The sequence below is a fragment of the Condylostylus longicornis genome, unplaced genomic scaffold, assembly GCF_029603195.1.
Source record: "Condylostylus longicornis isolate FDR11 unplaced genomic scaffold, ASM2960319v2 ptg000119l, whole genome shotgun sequence".
In the NCBI taxonomy this organism is placed as follows: domain Eukaryota; kingdom Metazoa; phylum Arthropoda; class Insecta; order Diptera; family Dolichopodidae; genus Condylostylus; species Condylostylus longicornis.
Genome location: NW_026578087.1, coordinates 146,255 through 163,486, shown reverse-complemented (window position 1 = coordinate 163,486; position 17,232 = coordinate 146,255). Strand labels below are relative to the sequence as shown.

General features: G+C 27.4%; 1 protein-coding gene across 2 annotated transcripts in view; it reads left to right on the top strand.

Annotated features, from left to right (window-relative positions):
• Nucleotides 1-9,516: 9,516 nt before the first annotated feature.
• The window catches only part of LOC129614797 (peroxidasin), a 139,527-nt gene continuing 131,811 nt past the window's right edge, over nt 9,517-17,232 (top strand). The window contains exons 1-2 of one of the 2 annotated variants that reach the window (XM_055529672.1): nt 9,517-10,121; nt 10,244-10,493. The gene's annotated coding sequence lies outside the window, so the exon portion shown is untranslated. Of the gene's footprint in view, nt 10,494-17,232 lie in introns of both variants that reach the window. The other variant, XM_055529673.1, reaches the window with a different exon arrangement.

The following is a 17,232-nucleotide window of genomic DNA, read 5'->3' as shown; positions in this document are numbered from 1 at the left end:
ATTTTTTTTCGAAATTCTGTATTTAATTAATTTTCATACTAAAGTGGTCTCACTCAATTAAATATTGAGTTTTGTTTTTTATTTTGGTGTCTTCCCTTAATGTAAGGAACAGTTACTTTTTTGTTTATCGTTTAAAGTTATGTGGTTTTTAATAAGAAGTTCAAGTTTCATACAAAAAATAAGTTAAAAATATGGTGTTATCTCTCGAACAAAAATCTAAAATCATAGCGCTACATGAGAATGGTGTATCAAATAGACAAATTGCGATAAAATTAGGGACAAACGAATGGAGTATAAGAAATTTTTTAAAAAATTATATTATTTCTGGCTCTTTGGAGCGAAAAACTGGAAGTGGAAAGCCGAAGCTTCTTAATGAAAGGGATGAAAGACTTTTGAAACGAATTTCACTTCGAAATCGATTTTTAAATGCGGGCCAAGTTAGAAAGATATTTCAAAAGCAAAATGGAAAGCGAATTTCAATACGAACAATGCAAATTGAGTTGAATAAGTTAGGAATGGAAGCCCGAAAGCCAGCTAAAAAGCCCCTTTTGTTGAAGAAAATGAAGTCGCAGCGTTTGGAATGGGCAAATACCTATAAAAACTGGACTGTGGAAGACTGGGGAAAAGTGAGTTTTTCTGACGAGTCTAAATTCAACTTGATTGGACCTGATGGATCGCTCACAGTTCGGCGTAGAACAGGAGAACGATATTCACAAAATTGCGTTTTGCCAACAATGAAGTTTTCACCCTATATAATGGTTTTGGGGGCCATTACAAGGTATGGTGTTGGAAGGCTAATTCTTCTGGAAGGTGTAGGAAATGCTCAGGAGTACATAAAAATTATCAACGAAGGTGTAGTTCCAACAATTGAGCAACTTTCTGAATATACTCAAAATGTAATTGTTCAAGATGATTCTGCGCCATGCCATAGAGCTAAAACGGTGAGAATTTCTCTTGTGATTTCAAAATTTTTGTATTTTAAATTAATTTTACGGTTTTCTATTTTTTTAGGTTCGAAACTGCAAGACTGATTCAGGGATTTCGTCACTTCCTTGGCCTGGAAACAGTCCAGACCTCAATCCCATTGAGAATTGCTGGAGTATGATGGGTAAAAAAATCCGAGCTGAATGGCCACAATCTCTAGTAGAGATGAAAAACATCATTGAGAAGGTTTGGTATGAGGAAATAAACGTCGAATACCTTGAAAGTTTGTATTTTTCAATGGCTCGAAGGGTTGAAGCTGTCGTTAAAGCAAGAGGTTTTTCAACCAAGTACTAAATGTTAATTACCATGGTTATACCTTCTATTATTAATATTTTTTTTTTTTATTAATCTACTGGTTACTTGCAATTTCAACAATAATGTGTAATTTTTTAGTTAAACTTAAGATATTGTGAATGAATGAATTTTAAAACCTTGATTTTTAAGTTTAAATTTTGATGTTTTTCTATATTATGACCATTGGGTTTAAAAATTTTAAATTCCTGGATATGCATTTATTTTTTTCGTATTAAATTTTATTTAAAATTGTTAAAAATGCAATATCTTGGAAAAATTTGAACCAAATTTTTGTGTTTACTTGATTTAAATACCGTATTTTAAAAGAATTTATTAAAAGAGTATCGTGCGAGGGTTTTTTCTGCGCTGGGTGTATATTTTTTTGTTATATTTGATTTATGGAACAACAATCCTTTTGTGGCATAAATATGTATTATAATTTTAAATAAAATCCTTTTGAGGTTTAAAAAGTAAAATTAAATATTGTATATAAGGAGAAAACAACAAAAACAATATGAACTGTGTATGTGTATATGTATGTATATTTGTATTTTAATTTTTTTAGGACACAATAATTTTTCCTTTTTCTTCATCATCAAGTTTATTTAGATTAAATGGGGGACCATATACATTTTATATAGAAAATTCTGATTTTGATTAAAAAACACAAAATCTGTAAGACTTGATCTAATAATTTTGAAGCAATTTAAAGTAATATTGCAGTATGTATAAGCTTTTACTTGTCTTCAATATTATGGTTATTGATATTTTACATTTTATGTCTATTAAAAATTGGTTTTCAATTAAAATTTCGAAGAAAGCAAAAAAAAAAGTGACTGAATTTTCTATTGTCGATGAATAAATTTGTTTATACTTTAATTAAACACAATTGAATAATTTCTAAAAATTAATTTGAAATTTTGAACATGATCTTAAAGTTTTACCATTCTAGGTACTTAAAGTGTTGTTCTTCAAAAATACGATATAAAACGGAACAAAAATTTACAGCTTACAAATTGGATATCAAAACTGCCAATTATATTTGGTGTAGGAAATTAAAATAATAATAAGTGTTGCCGCGGTGAAATTTCCGCTTAAAATCTCATTAATGTGCAATAACCAATTTTAAGTTAATTTTTAACACTATAAAATCTAATTAATAAACTTTTGTATATACGAATACATTTTAGTGTTATTATTCAGTAAATTTATAAATTGGCTGTCTATTGAAGTGTTGTCCGATTATGACAATAAGAGTATGTTTGACAGCTGAAAATGTGTGATTAAATAAAGTCAATAGTGTCGGCCGATTCGCTGAATGATGATCAGTTTATTATGACAGCAAACCGCCTAATGAAATAAATAAATTTTCCTTGCAATTTTTTTAAATTGTTTCTAGCAGCCATTTTATTTTTATTCAGTAATGTCAACACTTTTGAAAAGAATATCGGTGCTGCAAATATCATTCTCAATATAGAAATATGAGTGATTTTTTTCAAAAAAAATTTGATTTTCCAAAAAACAAAAAATATTATTAAATTTTAACAATAAAAATTTTTTATTTTATAAAAAAAATAAATTTTTTTTTTCTAAATTATTAAATCTTTTGGTCACTTAAATTTTTTATTTCAAAATTTAGATATTTTGGAAACAAAAAAAAATTTCTGTTTATGGTTTCTTTATAAAAATTTGTAGGTTCGTTCCTGTGTATATTTTTTTTAAATATTAAATTTAATAAATGGAGAAAATTCATGAGAGAAAAAATATTTATTTTTTCTTTTTTTTTTGCTTTATAAGTTTAAGTATAATTATTTTAAATATTTTAGTAAGATTTAAAATTAATTTGCATACACAAATATGAGTGTGTGTGTGAGTATGTGCAAATCTTTTGTTATTTTAATTAGGTATATATTGCAGGAGATCTGAATGCAGGTGATTTCCTTCAAAAAAGTTTCCTGTTCTTTTTATATTTTTTAATCATAAATAAAGTAATCTTTATTTATGATGTTATACTCGTATATGGTTGGATGAGATTAGGAATAAAAAAATAAATTTTTTGTAAAATTGAATTTTTAAAATTTTATTTCAAGGAATTTTTAAAAATAATCAAAAGGATGTAAAGAGTAATTAAAAAAATGAAAAGTTTTTTTGTTTTTTTTTTTCATTTTTTTTTTCTCAAAGGATACTTCCTTACCTTAAAGGTATATAGCCGAAAAAAAGAGATTTATTTTTTTTCTTCTTTGAATTTTATAAATAAAACTTTTATTTTTTCTCAATTAAAAAGTCATAAAACCTTTTCTTAAAAAAAATTTTTTTTTTTTTGTTAAAATTTATGAATTGGAAATTTTAATTTTAACTTAAAATTTTCTTAGGATTTTGAAAAAAATAATGAAAATTACAATTTTTTTTTTTTCGTTTTTCATTATATTGTGGGTTGATTTAAAATGTATGGTCAATTAATAACATTTTTATATTGTATTTTATTCTTTTGTATTCTAAAATAAGGATAAAATTAAGTTCTACGTAAATTAATTTAAAACGAGAAAAAATAGAGTTGACCTTGTCAACTCTGTGATACCCGTACGAATTGGTTATCCTATGTGCGAATAAATAAGCCATAACTGACTATGGAACAGACAATGACTTTTTTAAGTTGCCGTATTATCATATTAATTTATGCAAAATTTCAGTACTGTGTTTTTCAAAATACTGTGTGTGCCAAACTACTATTGAAGTTGTATGGCAGCTACCAGAAAGAGCCAAAATATTTTAAGGAATTTTTCCAAGCACATCGGCCCTACTAATATATTCGCTTGTGTAAAATATCAATACCACAGCTTTTATAGTTTCTGAGATATAGCCAAATAAATTTTGAAGTTGTATGGCAGCTACCCGAACCGGTACCCAGATCATGTCCAATTTAAATAGGGTTCTGGCACTTACTACAATAAATCATTTGTGAAAATTTGGTGAACTTAGCTCAATTAGTTTTTGAGTTATCGTTGGGACGGACGGATGGACGGACGGACGGACGGACGGACGGACAGACGGACAGACAAAGCTAAATCAACTCAGAATTCGACGGTGATCAAAAACATACACTTGAGTCTATATCTAAGACCGTTATTTCTCAACGTTACAAACGGTAAGGCAAATTTAGTATACCCGTCGAACATACGTTCGTACGGGTATAAATATAAATTTAGACTTTATACTTTGGGTGAATGTGTGTATATAAAATTTTTATGTTATAGGTTAAATTAATTTTCCTTTTGTTTTGTTTCTATGAACAGTTTACGGTTGCATACATTTTGCCTAAACAATAAACTTTAACATTTAACTTGCTTATTCCATATGGGAATGAGTGAAAAAATGATTGAGTAAAGTTTGATATTATTATGAATATAGATCATGCACATACATTAGGTCAGATGTTAGGGTAGGTACAGTTTCAAAATTTTATGTAAATTTGTAAACAAAATACCAGTTGCGTTAAATTTAAATTTTATTTAGGGTCTTATCATCTATCTCGCTATTTTACTCGGAAAGTGAGAAGAAAATGAGTAACTATCATATACTTGTATAATGTAATTTTCGAGTGAGAAAAATTATTTGGTGTTGCGTATCTCGTTTTTTTCTAAAATGCATACAAAATTTATTCACTTCATTTTTGATAGTAAGACGTCCAGTCGATAATTTGAGAAAAAATACAAAAATCCAATTGAAAAAATTAGTAATCTTATTGGAAAACTAAAACATCTATTAGAAAATACTGAGAATTTTGATTTGAAACTGAATAAAAATTGAGTAAAAAAGCGAAATCCACGATCAGGCTCGTGCCAAATCGTTCGTTCAGAGTGTTTGAAATTTTGTGAATATCAAAACTTATACAATATTTTTTAATATTCAAAATATAAATCTATAATTGCGTTTACGAGTACTATAATTTATTTTCATAAAATTTATTTATTAATTTTTAGGCTCATTAATTCATTACAACTTTTAAAAGCTATGTTATACGTATATTGCATCTAAATTATTCAACTTTCTTCTAGTTGATGTCACCCTTATATTGCCTGAAGTTCTTGTAAAATAACTATGGATGTTGTTATACGTTACAGGTTTAACATTGGTGTTGGTATCTTTATTACTAATTAGATGTAGCTTAAGTAGCTTACTTACTTTATTTTGTGCAGAAATTTTAAAGGTTGCCATGTGTAACCATTTTAAAATAATTTTCGAAAAAACAAAAAATTGAAAAGAGTTTTTCATTTTAATTCTAGTTCTCTTCTTCTTTTTTTAGGATTAAATTTAATTTCCATTAAAGAGTTTTGAAGGAAACACGAATATTATCTTTGGTGATTTTTTTCGTAACTTAAACTGCAAAAACTACTTCTATTTTAAATGTGTGTGTAATGTGTGTGTATATGTGCATCCAATATGGAATAAAAATATATTTTTTGTTTTCCTTCTCATAATAATTTATATCGTGTATTTACAGTTATATTTGTATATCTGGGTACAACTGAATAGTAAAATGCTTTAATCCTTATGGGAAAATAATTTTCATCGTTATGAAGAGAATAAAAAAACGAGTAATATTGTAAAAAGAGAAAATAAAATATAATTTATATATAACGGTTCACCTATAGCACTTATTATTTTATTTTTAAAGCCAGCCGTTTAATGTATTCGAAGATTATGTGTAGACCTAATTGTGTCTTTTTTTATTTATACGTAGGTATTATTTAATTTCACATTTTGTATAACATTTAATACAGGGTGATTAGGGTTGAAGAAGAAAGAAAATTTTAAGGTTTTAATTCAATGGGCTATTAATTTTTGAAATGCTGTTCCAAAGTGCAAGTGTTTATAAACAAAATCTATTCTACGATTCCTTTTTGAAACTATCAGAAGCGTTGCGACCATCACAGTATACATCAACAACATGACAGATGAGTACCAGTCCCACGACCTTCTCAAGATGGCCCTATAAAACATAAGTGCCCGCGTAACCCGTATATATACAGCTTCCTCGTGACTTTACTGAAGAAGCTTGGGATCAAATTCCAGTGCCAAATATTTGATCTCCGATTTTCTCTTTACGAAGGTAGGGAGATAAAATGGGAAATTTTTTTCTCCTAGTGAAGGCTACTCCCCGCCTAAAACGCATTTTGATAATCGCTCAGCGGCCTCCTTACCAGCATTCTAGTCCGGACACAGTTCTTTACTATTTTCTCCATCGTTTTCAATAAAAACAATGTGAGGCTAATCGGTCTGACAGACTTCGGCACCATGTCTCTTCTTTCCTTCTTGGATATAAAGATCACCCTAGCAAATCGCCAGGCTCGACTATTAACCCTTTTGTTTTTAAGAATTTCCTTATTTTCATAAATTAAGGATCCTACCTACAAAAAAAACTTAAGAAAAATTTAAACACTATTTTTTAATCGGTTATCCTGCCAGAATAACATTATAATCCAATATACATACGTATATATTTATTGTATGTATATAATTTGTGCGTATTTTTATCTCATAGTTTTTTATTTTAGTCTCGAAAACACAAAAAGTTAAGTTTTTACTGCACACATACATATGTTTTATTTTAGCCACTTTTTCTAGTTTTATTTATAAAACAAGAAAAAAAATTTAAATATATTTATATACGTACATTAAACAGTACACACATATGTGCACACCTCATATGCAGCATATGTTTGTTGTTTATGTATTGTTGTATGTATATTTTCTATGCTTTTAATATGTGGAGGTTTTTGACCTGTTTTCTTCTTGCGTTCTGTTTTTTTTTTAGCTTTAAAATTTCGCTCTATTTTCAAAAGTTGTTGTTGTTATTGTAAAAGCAATATAGTAAGTTGCTTTTTGTAATATAAAAAAAATTTCAGTCTTTTACTTTTATATTTTTTCTTTGTCATTTAAATATTCTCATTGGAATCGCTTCTACTCTGTTCTCTTCTATAGAATGTTTGTACGATTGCAAGAAAGAAAAAGAAAACAGGATTTAATTTTTTTAAATGTCCTAAATTTAACAGGATAATGTTGGTAATAACTAGTACTACTAAATTTTTTAACATCTCTTGTTTTTTTTCCATCTCATTTTTATTATATTAATATTTTAGAAATATAAAATTTATTTGCCTTTGAGATTTAAATGTTTTGTTATCCTTTAAGATGAGATTTGTGCGGGATGTCTAGAATTAAAATAAAGAAAAAAAATTTTTGAATTTAATTTTGTTGTAGGTGTAAGAGGTGGAAAAAATAAAATAGAAATTCATTATGATGTTATGCAAATTTGTATATGTCTGTATATGTGTAATATGTGTACAAAGATGGTGTAAAAGAAATTTTGCATATAGATGTGGAGAAAATTGTCTCAAGGTTTTCAATATGGAAGTAAGGTGAATGAGTGTTAGAATAAATATTATTATATGGTGTTAATATTGGGAGAAAAAGGAAAATAATTATGAAATAAACAAAAAATAAAAAATTTTATGTGAATGACCCAATTGTAAGCTTTATATATGTATATATAGAACAAAGCATACAATTTAAGGTAGAATTTGGAATAAAAGTATATAATCGTCTGGAGTCTAATTATTTTTACCCTAAAGTAGTTATGAATTATGTCAGATGAGTAAAAATGTATGTATGTAGCTGCGAAATTTTAAATAATTACAAAATATATGTTGCCAAAATATATTATAGCCTCAAATCTCAATCAATCATAAGATCTGCAGGTTCGTTCATCGATCCATTGCGTACATACAAAACAATTTTCCAATAATCAAAAGATTTTTTTTTTGTATGCAGTAAAAACATGAAAGTTATTTAATTTGAACGACCATTAATTTACTTACAAAAAAATAGCAACAAGTACTTCCTTTTATTTTGGTTCTTAAATCGATGTCATTTATACAGACTCGTCAAAGACCTTTGATCTATTACCCGCATAGGATTCAATTCGCATAATGTCTATTTAAATTCGAAGTATTTGATTTTCCTTCATATTTGTTGGTCAGGGTAAAATCGCATCGTTTCATTTATGCCATGTAACTCAAAACCTGTCGTTGGTAGTTTTGGAGGTTCTCAGTGCAGCCAACAGTAAAACCGAGGGTTTTTTGTTGTTCGTTAAATTTTGTGGTGTAACCTCAAAAATTTACTTCTGAACGTTGGTTAATTATATACGAAAATTTTGTTTGCTTTTACTGCTACATATTTTACTATTGAGGAGTTCAAAAATAAAGTCAATTCTCTTCGAAATTTGGTTGTCATCTTCGTCGATAAGTTGACTTTTAGAGCTTATTATAATTCGATGATTAAAAAGGTTAATCAATGATCCATATACATTAAAATATTTGCATACGTCTTTGGTTCACTCCAGTCTCGAATACGTTTGTCAAGTTTGGTCAAACCGCTATTTATTACAAATGAGATTAAATAAGGCGGCCTAAAAAAAATTATCAAATTTACTTTACGTGGTCTTAGCTGAAAGGATCGTATAAATTTGTCTATTAAAAAAATTGCATCAATGTTTCGCCCCCTCCCCCCCTGTGTGCATGAAAAAAAAGTGTTGAACTCACGGAAAGCTGAATTATGAGAACTATAGCATCTTCTACGATGTGTTAAATTTTTTGGCTTCTTTTGACAGTTTTAATATCGCGAATAAACTATTTTATTAACTGACCAGTTATTCACAGAAGTAAGAAAAGAAAATGTAAACAAGTTGTTGCTAGTCCTTTTCAACTTCTCCTTTATTAATGGTTTTAAAATAATGTTCTTAAAAAATGTTGTTACGCAAATTGCACATTGCTACTTTTATTGCTGTATAATGTTTAACAAATATAAGCAAAGAATTTCTATGAACGCATACACAATGTTGATAAAGTTTATAATGCAATATTATTTCACAGATACGATGAAAATAAACATGATGAAAAATGTTTCTGCAACATCTAGTATTATATGGAGAAATTGCATGGAGAAAAATCTGCACACATACAAAATCATCATAAAAGATGATGAAACTTGGCATCTTACTGCTTATTTCTGTGATTTTATTAAGAATAACAGTACAATCACAAAAAAATTCAGAAAAAATCCTAAATAAAAAAAGTGTTACAGACAGAATAGAGAAAAAAGGAGAGTACAAAAAAATTGTGAGAAAAATTTTACTAAAATTATTTGAGAAGAACGAATGAAAATACGATTTAAAAATCCAGATTCTCGTGGACCGTCAATCATTACGGACGTTCAAATTTCTTAATAACGGATAAAGTTTTTCAATTTTCTCAATTTTTTAATCAAATATATAGAAAAAATAAATACATAAAAAAAGTGAAAAATAGAAAAAAAAAATAAAAAATTTGAAGTGAAAAAAAAAACAAAAATAAAAAGAAACCAGACCACCGGCATATCAGTGGGGTGGAAAATTAATACAATTTTTTTATGTTCTTTTAATTTTTATTCTTATTTTGTTTTATTCTTAATCTAACTGTGAATTTACTTACGTTATTTAGTTGCGACGTCTTCTATGAAATTCAAATTATAAAAAGTACGAATAATAAATAACTACGAACGGAGAGAAATTCTTTATTAGTGAATTTTTGATTTATCGTCCATCTTGCCAACACTTTTAATTTTAGTTTGGTTTTATATATGAAAAACAAGAATTGAGAAAAGGAAAATTTTCCGGGTGCGCGAATTATAAAAAGGAAAATATATAAAAAAAAAAATTATTTTTATTTTTATAAAAGAAAGGAAAAAATTGTTCGCATTTTAATTATTTATGTACAAAAAATCATACACACATAAGAAGATATTTTGTAAGTGAAAAAGTGAAATAAAAATAAAAAAATACAAAAATTCTTTATTTAAATAAAAATAATAAAAAATAAGAAAATTCTTTTCAAACAAAGCAGTTGAAGTAAAAGTTTTTTATTCACAGAGAAAAAAAAAATAAAGGATAAATAAATAAATAAACAAAAAATAAACACAGAGAAAAAAGAAATGAAACAAACGGCATAAAAAAAAAATTATGCGCAGATTTAAATCCCAACTCTAAAAGGAAGAAGAAAGGTGGGAAAATTGACTAAAAACAAATAAAGAAGAAAACAAAAAAAGCGTTTAATAAACAAGGGAAAACTTACTTTGTTACAAGAACTAAAAATAAACAAAATAATTTGGTTTCTTTTGAGGTTAGAAATTTATAAAAAAAAAAATTTAATTAATTTGAATTATTTCTGTATTTTTGGAATTTTTTTCATTTTTTTCATTAATTTCAGTATTGTTGATTGATGGTAAGCCATCAACAGTGTAATGATAGTTGGTTGAATAGAAAATGTTATTAAAAATTTTAATTATTTTTTTATTTATATTTCATACTGTATAAAAATATAATTGATATTTTACGAATTTTTTGCATTAATTGGAAAACAGTTGGATTCGAATTGTCTAAATATTTTATATAAATTCCGCTCAAGTTTTAAATTATTTTATATTATTTAAAAAATACTTAAATTGCTTTTAAAATTATTAAAATTTTTTTGATTAGATTTTGAAATTTGCCCCTGTTGCATATAATTTTCGTCTTTTTAGCAAATGTTAAACTTTGTATTTCAGTATAGTTTCCAATATTCTGTTATATATGTATATAACACTTTTAATAAGGAATTTTTTGTAGCTTGTGAATCAATAAACGACATAATCCGATCGTTTAATTTTTCTTATCGGAAAGTTCAAAAAATTATTAATATTTCTGTGATTACAAACCATAACGATTTCAATGGAGTCTTTTATTCACTTTTATTTTGAATTAAAATTCTGTCGAAATTTCATCAATATAAGTGGAATTTTTTATTCCGGAATTACAATAAAAACTATATGTACAATTTTTCAAAAATCCAAATTTTTACCTTTAAATTTAATTAATAGTAAAAAGTAAATTGTTTAAAAATTTTAAACTTCCAATTTCATGTTAATAGAAACTGTTCTCGTTTCAATGTTCGGGTTGATAATACGCATGCGCAAAACAATTGGTAATTTTTTTTTCAATAGCTCAAAATAATTAAAGTCCTCTGACAATATTGAGAGTTTTTATTAATAACAACTCTGATTCGGTAACGAACTTGCCATATACGAGTGCATAGTAATTAAGCACTGTTCGCATTGCTGGATAGGTATGCTAAGAAATAGAGAAAATAATTTAAAACTTCGAGTTTAAAAAAATCTTCTACAAATAATATTTAAATTATCTAAGCGACTTTTTTTTTCGATATATTTGGTTGGTCTACATATTCCACCTCCCAGAGAAACTTAAAAAGAGTATAAATAGAGTATAAGAATAATAATAATCTTAATATAATACTTCGGTTTATTGTTCCCCAGATCCAGACCGTTGAGTCGAAGAATCCGTTGATTTTAGGTGAAAAACGAACATTGAACATATATGACGCGGAGTCCAAAGTTTAAGTAAAATTTTTTCAATTCCAGAAGAAGTGCATTCTGCAGTTTCCATAATTTATATTTTGAAAGGAACCCATTTAAGCTGAGTGAGTCTCCACTAGTCAATCATACGATTGCAACAACCTTAGTTATATTGTTACGTAAATTAAATTTTAATAATATTGTGCGGATTACATATTTCTCAATGAGACCCAGCCACTATTTATTTTGTTAAAAATATTTTCGATTTTTTCAACAAGAATATTTTTGTTATTAAAAGTTCATGAATATTTATATTAGACGTACACTTTACGATAATTACTATTAACGCCAAACTAATTCATTTAAAAAATAAAATTTTCAATTTCTATCTAAGTCATAAGTCATGTACTTCTTACATAATTATAGTGTGAAAAAAAAATTTACAAGTTTTTACGAGTATATGCATAATTGCGAATTAAATTTGATATATAAGAAGCTGAGCCATATGTAATATGTCACATTAATTAAAAATATTATAGAGCAATTATAGTTAAAAAAACATGAAAGTGAACAATTCCAGAATACTTGAAAAATATATTTTTCATATAGTTTTAAAAAATGTCTTTTAATTTAATTTAACGTTACTGTATCTGCATAATTTATGCTTACTTCAACCACTTATAATTTAGTCTAATTAAATATTTTATGCAACTATCTATTAAAACTATATTTATATAAGTATGTACATATATGCTTCTGAGCAATTTAGTTATACAGAATTGAAATCATAAACACTTGTATGTTCTATGAACTTAACTGTTATACAAATTTATATGCGTATACAATGCAATTATTTTATTGAAGAAAAAAATTATTAAAATTAATGAAGATTGTCATTAAAGTACTAAATATAAAACATCTGTACGTATGTCTATATTACTCGTATCTCCCATGAAAAATTTTAAAAGAATAGTGTCGATGTGCTTAAGAATTATTGTTACTTTGAATTATTATGCTATTGAAACATTTTTTTCTAAAGCTTCGAATAAAATATAAATTTTATTTAACACCAAAATATATTTCTTAAATAATAACAAAAACACATTTATTGCCTGGCAATTTTTCTTGGGATTTTCTCTATATTTTGTCGTTTTACACAGTTTAGATATATAAAACAAATCCATCAAAAGCTTGTTTGTGCGACAGAGCTACACTACCATTATTCCTGGTAGTATGTGACTGCGTTCCTTTTAATTTTGAACAAAATTTGGCTAGGCAGTGTAATAGCATTAGAATCGTGCCTTATAAATTTATTTGGTCACACAACGACCTTACTTTTTGAGATTTTTCCAGCGTGTCCCTGTTGTTGCAATACGCTACTGTGCATTCAGAGCGAAGTTCACGTTTGCAAAATTTCGTTGTGTTCATTTTTGCACCGAGGAATAAAAATTAACTTGCCAAACTGATGGTCAGCTTTACTGGTGCCCCAGGTACTTTAATCCACTCATCGCAGTTTGATTTGCTAAAATTTCTGCAAAAAGACCATCTTATCGTATTTTCGATCTCATTTTATGCATAATCAACGTTGTAATTTGTTGTATATACATATGCACATATATAAAAATATGAAAATTTTTAAATATTTATCTAATGCGTCGGTTTTTGAGATATTCCTGATTTTAAAATTTTAAAAAATAATGTTTACAAATTCATAAAAATTTAATGTAAACATTACTGTCATCAATCACATATTTGTGTGCAAGATAGACTTGTTTAAATGTATTTGACTTTTGAATATTTAAACAAAAACATTGTATTCAAAAATTATTTTCGTTCTTAGATAAATAAAACATTCTTGCTATAGTAAACTTAAATTATGTCTTATCTGTCACGATAGCATTTGTTTCAATTGTAATATGGCAAAGTTGACAAAGAAATTTCAAAATTTTATTTTCACCATTTTGCTTTTTACTCGCATTTAAAATAAATTTGAAACTTTTTCCATTTGATTTATTTTTGTTTTCTGTATAAAAGCATAAGTTACGTAAAATACACTACAAAATAGAAGCATTAAAACAAAAATGGATGAAATAAATTTTGTGTAAAGTGCGGTTTTTTTTATTGCCGAATCGGGACATTAAATATTCATGACGGAAAAAAATTTAGTTTTTCGATTGCTGCAACAAATTATGTTAGTGTATGTGGTAATTTAATGGCTCCTTTCAGAAGATATTCATAAATTTTTGAATATATCTATCGTCAGTGATCTTAGTCTATCAGAAAGTATATGTACGTTAAAATACTTTTATTTTGTTTTTCTCTACGGGGATCGAGGCCCTTAGGCCTCCCTCATGTCGACCCATAGGATCTTTTGTGATTCCCATTCCCCCTACATTAGCTCTATACCTAGACCCCTGACAATCCGCAGTATTTCAGCCACATCAAGCTGCGAGACCCCCCCCCCCCCGGGGTTTCAAAGCCCCTCCCGAAGCATCACAGTCGCAGGCGAGCAACCGTCTCGCACTCACACAGTAAGTGCTTTGGTTTCGTCCTCCTCCAGGCATAAACGGCCACCCTGCCCATCCTTTTCAGGTGGACCCTCGGGAGGCAGTGTCCAGTGAGAACCCCCACTAATGTCCTCAAATTTGGACGACTGAGCATGTTCAGACCCTGTCCCCCAGGCCTAGGGGAGGCAGAAATTTCCTAGAGTGCGACAGGCCCAGGCAGCTATTTCAGTTTTCAACTCTGGCCCGCTCCTCCCATTCATTAAAATACTTTAATGAATCAATTAAATTACTTTATATTAAATACTTTAATACACATCCTTGGTTACTGTTTAGTTGCACTTTTGAAGTCAAATGAACGTTAAAATTGATTAAAATTTTGTTGATTTAAATTAGGAACGCTTCAAGCGTCTAAATAAATTAATTACATTCACACTTTATTTAAACTTATTGTGTTGCTTGTAATTTATTATTTAAGTTTGAAGGTTGTTCTGATTCTTTAAAAATATTTATATAATTGTATAGCAAATAAGTTTTCAGATTAATTCACAGATTTTTGCCCACATTTTTTTTGATTATAAAACTGATAAAATCTTTTGTTTGTTTCAGTCCACAATCGATTTCAATTCACATGAAAAACTCTTTTTCAACTTTTTTTAGCTTTTCAAGCACATTTTCACAAAAATATCTTAGGTTTTAAATGGACGTAAGACAAAAGTATTGTATAAATCTTGATGACGCGGAGTTGAAAATATGTCCTGATTAAATATAATAATAAAAGCATCTTCATACAACGGAAAAACAGTAGAATGACAAAGCCAAAATATTGTTTTCGTGTTTGTATGTTCAGAGACTGTCGAATCGATCACATATATAATATGTTATCATTATTATATCATTGAGAATATTGAAGAAGCAGGACAATTTAGGGAACAATTTGCTAAAAACGTCGTCATATTTCTTTAGCTCAGTTAGTAGAGTGTCTGCCTAGAAAGCGGCAGATCACTGATTCGAGTTCAGTTCGGAGAGAAAAGTATATCTTCTTTTCTGCGTTGTCTCGTTTCTTAGGCTACATCACCTTTCTTTGTTCTGTAGTTGCACGAAAATATTTTCACTATTTATTTCTAAAAAACATTTTGAAAAAAAAAAAAAACTACACGTTGATTGAAGTCCTAAAAAATATTCGCCTGAGTTTTTGAAAATATCGTTTCATTTTACAGATTAAAACATGTGGTTTCCATTTCAAGTCGTGCTAGGTACTTTTCTTTTATTCCACTTTGTTTATTTTATTGTATTTGATTTTGTTTGCAAATATGATATTATACAAGGCGAAATAAAAAAAAAAGTGTTAGAAACTGCAAAGACTGAATTAATTTCATTTGTTTACTTTATCTAACACACATGCACATACATTCATATATATATAACCTCGTTTGATTTAAACTCCTTCGCTTATTATGTTAGATTGTAAATAAGAGCGTTTTTTTTCATTTCTAATTTTTTTTGCACAAAATTTTTTTTCTTTCTGCTGTTTATTTTCATTATTTCAAGGCAAATATATAGATTTGATCACACAACTAAATTTAAGTTAAAAGTGCTAAGAATAATAAAACTAAAAATACGATTAAGAAAAGAAATCAGAATATTTTTTATCAGTTTAATAAATGAGTACAAAATTTCATATAATTTTTAAATAAACAGCTGCTGCTTAGTATAGGATAGCCGAAACTCTTCGTGTCCCAGCCGAAAACAATTTTCGTGTCCCAGAAAAAGAATAAAGCAAACAAATTAAGAGAAAAGAATATTCTCTATATTTTTAAACGAAGAATTTTTGTGTCAGTGAGACTTTGACATTTCATAATCTCCTCTCTTTAAAATGTCAGTTTTTAATTACAAATCGATTTTGTGTTCAACCCTCAAGAAATATGAATAAAGTTGGTGAATCAATGGAACGAATGAAATTTCGATCAGACTTTTTTCGATAAAATCTCCTCACATATTTCCGAACAGTATAGGTGTTTTCGAATTGTTTCTGAATTCCGAACAGCATAGCTATTCCAAATTTCAAAGTAACAGTATAGCTTTTTCCGAATAATTGGTCTTTAAATTTTCTCCATATCAGATCTAATTCTCGTGCACGAAATCTCGTTTCGTTTGATCTTAAATTCACACAAGTTTAATTACATTCTTTTCTTTATTGCAAAATTTTTATATTTTTTTTTAATATTTCAATTTTTAGTGTTATGAACGTAAATTGCAATTTATTATTTCTAGCAACATATACTATTTATTTTGAAATTCATTATTTTCAAATTAAAAATTTTTTCAAGAGAATAAAATGGCAAAAAAAAAAATTTTTTTTTTATCTTCAAATGTCTTTCTTCCGGTTTGTGAGCACTAGCTGATAATATTGAACGTAACAGCAGAAAACGAAAAAGGAAATTTGGACATTAAGATATCATGTGTCATGGCACAGTATTGAAGCGTAAAAGATTTTTTTTCGCTCAGTTTTAATTTTTAAAATGTAGGGAAATGGAAGCCAAAAGAAATGAGAATAAAAAAAATATTTTTATAATTTTTGCCAAATTTAAAGATAAAAAAAAATGTTAGATTGAAAATTATTTTATTTTTTTTCGCATTTTGAATGAAAGCGTTAATGCTTTATTTTTGGGATGCATGCAATTGACACATTTTTCACTTCAATTTAAATCTATGAATTCAATTTAAATGTCTAATAATTATTTTCATAAAATATAATAAAGAAATAAGAAAATGCTCAGCCGTTCTAAAAAGAAGTAAAAGTTTTATTAATAAATTGGTCCGCGTCAAATTTTTTCGGTAATTGAACAACACAAAGGTATTTTTGAGCTATTACTTCTTTTTCTCTGGCAAGTACATGAAATTTAGATTTTTTTTACTCTTAGAAGTAGAGATGAGATGATTCAATAATTACAATTATAAACATCCGAGTCATATAGGCAGGTATGTACAAGTAGTTTCCAGTTTG